Genomic DNA, 6,904 nt, shown 5'->3' with positions numbered 1-6,904 from the left:
CATTATTCACATGTGAATAATATAAATACAGTCTATTATACAGCATTATTCACATGTGAATACAATAAATACAGTCTATTATACAGAATTATTCACATGTGAATAATATAGTCTATTATACAGCATTATTCACATGTGAATAATATAAATACAGTCTATTATACAGCATTATTCACATGTGAATACAATAAATATAGTCTATTATACAGCATTATTCACATGTGAATAATATACTCTATTATACAGCATTATTCACATGTGAATAACATAAATACAGTCTATTATACAGCATTATTCACATGTGAATAATATAAATACAGTCTATTATACAGCATTATTCAAATGTGAATAACATAAATACAGTCTATTATACAGCATTATTCACATGTGAATAATACAAATACAGTCTATTATACAGCATTATTCACATTTGAATAATATAAATACAGTCTATTATACAGCATTATTCACATGTGAATAATATAAATACAGTCTATTATACAGCATTATCCACATGTGAATACTATAAATGCAGTCTATTATACAGCATTATTCACATGTGAATAATATAAATACAATCTATTATACAGCATTATTCACATGTGAATAATATAAATACAGTCTATTATACAGCATTATTCACATGTGAATACTATAAATGCAGTCTATTATACAGCATTATTCACATGTGAATACTATAAATGCAGTCTATTATACAGCATTATTCACATGTGAATAATATAAATACAGTCTATTATACAGCATTATTCACATGTGAATACTATAAATACAGTCTATTATACAGCATTATTAACATGTGAATAATATAAATACAGTTTATTATACAGCATTATTCACATGTGAATACTATAAATACAGTCTATTATACAGCATTATTTACATGTGAATAATATAAATACAGTCTATTATACTGCATTATTCACATGTGAATAATATAAATACAGTCTATTATACAGAATTATTCACATGTGAATAATATAAATACAGTTTATTATACAGCATTATTCACATGTGAATAATATAAATACAGTCTATTATACAGCATTATTCACATGTGAATAATACAAATACAGTCTATTATACAGCATTATTAACATGTGAATAATATAAATACAGTTTATTATACAGCATTATTCACATGTGAATACTATAAATACAGTCTATTATACAGCATTATTTACATGTGAATAATATAAATACAGTCTATTATACAGCATTATTCACATGTGAATAATATAAATACAGTCTATTATACAGCATTATCCACATGTGAATAATATAAATACATTATACATTTAAGTACAGTCAAGAAAGAACATATTTTCACTTCTTCACTGGACGCCTCATCTTTCTTCCAGATGGATCTTCTGCATGGATCAGATGTCCAGTACCAGCTGGTCCTCACTAATATTTGCTGGCTTGTTTTAGTTCTCAGAATGCAGACGCCAGTTCTCCTGCAAGGAGCCTCTGGAGGAACCCGGCAGGTGGAGAGCCGACAAGTGCCGGTTCAGACGGCAACAACAACTGCTTAGTTTGTGGTGTGAGGCTGCAAACATCCAGGAGGGTGCAGTGTGGCCTCATCCATGTTCTCCTCAGGTCTGTGGGAGAAGGTCCAGATGTTGGAGGAGGACCCAGACAGGTAATGCATGAGCACACACACAACTTGGCAGGACACTTCTTCCCCACCTGTGACTCCACCTGTGACTCCACCTGTGACTCCACCTGTGTGTCCATCTGCAGACAGAGCATCAGTGCCTTCACATCTTCCCCCTTTTTCTGGTTCTCTTGTTTGGTTCTCTTGTCTGGTTCTCTTGTCTGGTTCTCTTGTCTTCACTGGGTGTGCTTGAGGCTCATGGACGGAGGACACTGGAGAGCAATGTTGCCGCGCAGGCAGAAGGTTGTAGGTTTGAACGCTTTGTCAGTCAGTCAGCCTGATTAGTTTATTTATTTATTTATTTATTTTTTTGTACTGTCCATCTTTATAGGCAAATCATATTTTTTGATGTAGAGGGTAGGTGCCCATATCGCCTGTTCAGATTTACTTTACAAAAGAGAAGTGTAGGATACTTCTCTTGTTGCCTTATTTGTATTTTGACTTTATTAAATGTATTTATGTTATCATTTGGTGCAGCCGGGCGGGATCAGGAGGGCATGGAAAGAGGGAAAAAAGGAAGAAAATGTGGGGGACAAGAGGGGGATAAGACAGAGAGACAAAAATCAACAACAGCAAACACAACAACACAACAATAGAGCAACATCAGCAAATAGGATATGTACAAATATGATGGTAAAAGTGATAGCAATGTTAGTGAAATAAAAAATAATACAGAAATGACAATGAGCATTATTACACTACAAATGGATCGATACAAATACCAATAGAAATATCACTATTGATCATGAATAATACCAATAATTTACCTCTACTATCAACGATACAGTTGTTCAAATGCAACAATACATATATGTAATGATAACTAGCGATACAAAAGAAAGCAGAAAAATGGAGGGGAAGAAACCTTGTAGATTGTTATAGTATAAAATAGGTTAAGCTTTGTCAGTGTGCCATGTGTTACCCAGTTTACCCTAGGGCAACAACGTTAATTTATGTTTGATGAAACGTGATTATGTGCATGAGTGTATGTATGTATATGTACTTGTATATATGTACATGTATGTGTATATGTATGTTTGTACAGTGAATGTTTATGTACATGTATGTTTATGTATGTTTGTACAGTGAATGTATATGTACATGTATGTGTATATGTATGTTTGTACAGTGAATGTTTATGTATGTTTATGTATGTTTGTACAGTGAATATATATGTACATGTATGTGTATATGTATGTTTGTACAGTGAATGTATATGTACAGTATGTGTGTATGTATGTTTGTATAGTGAATGTATATGTACAGTATGTGTATATGTATGTTTGTACAGTGAATGTATATGTACATGTATGTTTATGTATGTTTGTACAGTGAATGTATATGTACAGTATGTGTATATGTATGTTTGTACAGTGAATGTATATGTACATGTATGTGTATATGTATGTTTGTACAGTGAATGTATATGTACATGTATGTGTATATGTATGTTTGTACAGTGAATGTTTACGTACATGTATGTTTATGTATGTTTGTACAGTGAATGTATATGTACAGTATGTGTATATGTATGTTTGTACAGTGAATGTTTATGTACATGTATGTTTATGTATGTTTGTACATTGAATGTATATGTACATGTATGTGTATATGTATGTTTGTACAGTGAATGTTTACGTACATGTATGTTTATGTATGTTTGTACAGTGAATGTATATGTACAGTATGTGTATATGTATGTTTGTACAGTGAATGTTTATGAACATGTATGTTTATGTATGTTTGTACATTGAATGTATATGTACATGTATGTGTATATGTATGTTTGTACAGTGAATGTTTATGTACATGTATGTGTATATGTATGTTTGTACAGTGAATGTATATGTACATGTATGTGTATATGTATGTTTGTACAGTGAATGTATATGTACATGTATGTGTATATGTATGTTTGTACAGTGAATGTTTATGTACATGTATGTTTATGTATGTTTGTACAGTGAATGTATATGTACATGTATGTGTATATGTATGTTTGTACAGTGAATGTTTATGTACATGTATGTGTATATGTATGTTTGTACAGTGAATGTATATGTACATGTTTGTGTATATGTATGTTTGTACAGTGAATGTATATGTACATGTATGTGTATATGTATGTTTGTACAGTGAATGTTTATGTACATGTATGTGTATATGTATGTTTGTACAGTGAATGTATATGTACATGTATGTGTACATGTATGTTTGTACAGTGAATGTATATGTACATGTATGTGTATATGTATGTTTGTACAGTGAATGTTTATGTACATGTATGTTTATGTATGTTTGTACAGTGAATGTATATGTACATGTATGTGTATATGTATGTTTGTACAGTGAATGTTTATGTACATGTATGTGTATATGTATGTTTGTACAGTGAATGTATATGTACATGTATGTGTATATGTATGTTTGTACAGTGAATGTTTATGTACAGTATGTGTATATGTATGTTTGTACAGTGAATGTATATGTACATGTATGTGTATATGTATGTTTGTACAGTGAATGTATATGTACATGTATGTGTATATGTATGTTTGTACAGTGAATGTTTATGTACAGTATGTGTATATGTATGTTTGTACAGTGAATGTATATGTACATGTATGTGTATATGTATGTTTGTACAGTGAATGTTTATGTACAGTATGTGTATATGTATGTTTGTACAGTGAATGTTTATGTACATGTATGTGTATATGTATGTTTGTACAGTGAATGTTTATGTACATGTATGTGTATATGTATGTTTGTACAGTGAATGTTTATGTACAGTATGTGTATATGTATGTTTGTACAGTGAATGTATATGTACATGTATGTGTATATGTATGTTTGTACAGTGAATGTTTATGTACAGTATGTGTGTATGTATGTTTGTACAGTGAATGTATATGTACAGTATGTGTATATGTATGTTTGTACAGTGAATGTATATGTACAGTATGTGTGTATGTATGTTTGTATAGTGAATGTATATGTACAGTATGTGTATATGTATGTTTGTACAGTGAATGTATATGTACATGTATGTTTATGTATGTTTGTACAGTGAATGTATATGTACAGTATGTGTATATGTATGTTTGTACAGTGAATGTATATGTACATGTATGTGTATATGTATGTTTGTACAGTGAATGTATATGTACATGTATGTGTATATGTATGTTTGTACAGTGAATGTTTACGTACATGTATGTTTATGTATGTTTGTACAGTGAATGTATATGTACAGTATGTGTATATGTATGTTTTTACAGTGAATGTTTATGTACATGTATGTGTATATGTATGTTTGTACAGTGAATGTTTATGAACATGTATGTTTATGTATGTTTGTACATTGAATGTATATGTACATGTATGTGTATATGTATGTTTGTACAGTGAATGTTTATGTACATGTATGTGTATATGTATGTTTGTACAGTGAATGTATATATACAGTATGTGTGTATGTATGTTTGTACAGTGAATGTATATGTACATGTATGTGTATATGTATGTTTGTACAGTGAATGTATATGTACATGTATGTGTATATGTATGTTTGTACAGTGAATGTTTATGTACATGTATGTTTATGTATGTTTGTACAGTGAATGTATATGTACATGTATGTGTATATGTATGTTTGTACAGTGAATGTTTATGTACATGTATGTGTATATGTATGTTTGTACAGTGAATGTATATGTACATGTTTGTGTATATGTATGTTTGTACAGTGAATGTATATGTACATGTATGTGTATATGTATGTTTGTACAGTGAATGTTTATGTACATGTATGTGTATATGTATGTTTGTACAGTGAATGTATATGTACATGTATGTGTACATGTATGTTTGTACAGTGAATGTATATGTACATGTATGTGTATATGTATGTTTGTACAGTGAATGTTTATGTACATGTATGTTTATGTATGTTTGTACAGTGAATGTATATGTACATGTATGTGTATATGTATGTTTGTACAGTGAATGTTTATGTACAGTATGTGTATATGTATGTTTGTACAGTGAATGTATATGTACATGTATGTGTATATGTATGTTTGTACAGTGAATGTATATGTACATGTATGTGTATATGTATGTTTGTACAGTGAATGTTTATGTACAGTATGTGTATATGTATGTTTGTACAGTGAATGTATATGTACATGTATGTGTATATGTATGTTTGTACAGTGAATGTTTATGTACAGTATGTGTATATGTATGTTTGTACAGTGAATGTTTATGTACATGTATGTGTATATGTATGTTTGTACAGTGAATGTTTATGTGCATGTATGTGTATATGTATGTTTGTACAGTGAATGTTTATGTACAGTATGTGTATATGTATGTTTGTACAGTGAATGTATATGTACATGTATGTGTATATGTATGTTTGTACAGTGAATGTTTATGTACAGTATGTGTGTATGTATGTTTGTACAGTGAATGTATATGTACAGTATGTGTATATGTATGTTTGTACAGTGAATGTATATGTAGATGTATGTGTATATGTATGTTTGTACAGTGAATGTATACGTACATGTATGTGTATATGTATGTTTGTACAGTGAATGTTTACGTACATGTATGTTTATGTATGTTTGTACAGTGAATGTATATGTACAGTATGTGTATATGTATGTTTGTACAGTGAATGTTTATGTACATGTATGTGTATATGTATGTTTGTACAGTGAATGTTTATGAACATGTATGTTTATGTATGTTTGTACATTGAATGTATATGTACATGTATGTGTATATGTATGTTTGTACAGTGAATGTTTATGTACATGTATGTGTATATGTATGTTTGTACAGTGAATGTATATGTACATGTATGTGTATATGTATGTTTGTACAGTGAATGTATATGTACATATATGTGTATATGTATGTTTGTACAGTGAATGTTTATGTACATGTATGTTTATGTATGTTTGTACAGTGAATGTTTATGTACATGTATGTTTATGTATGTTTGTACAGTGAATGTATATGTACATGTATGTTTATGTATGTTTGTACAGTGAATGTATATGTACATGTATGTGTATATGTATGTTTGTACAGTGAATGTATATGTACATGTATGTGTATATGTATGTTTGTACAGTGAATGTATATGTACATATATGTGTATATGTATGTTTGTACAGTGAATGTTTATGTACATGTATGTTTATGTATGTTTGT

This window comes from Entelurus aequoreus, linkage group LG01, assembly GCF_033978785.1.
Source record: "Entelurus aequoreus isolate RoL-2023_Sb linkage group LG01, RoL_Eaeq_v1.1, whole genome shotgun sequence".
Lineage (NCBI taxonomy): Eukaryota > Metazoa > Chordata > Actinopteri > Syngnathiformes > Syngnathidae > Entelurus > Entelurus aequoreus.
Note: the sequence above shows the minus strand (reverse complement) of the source record.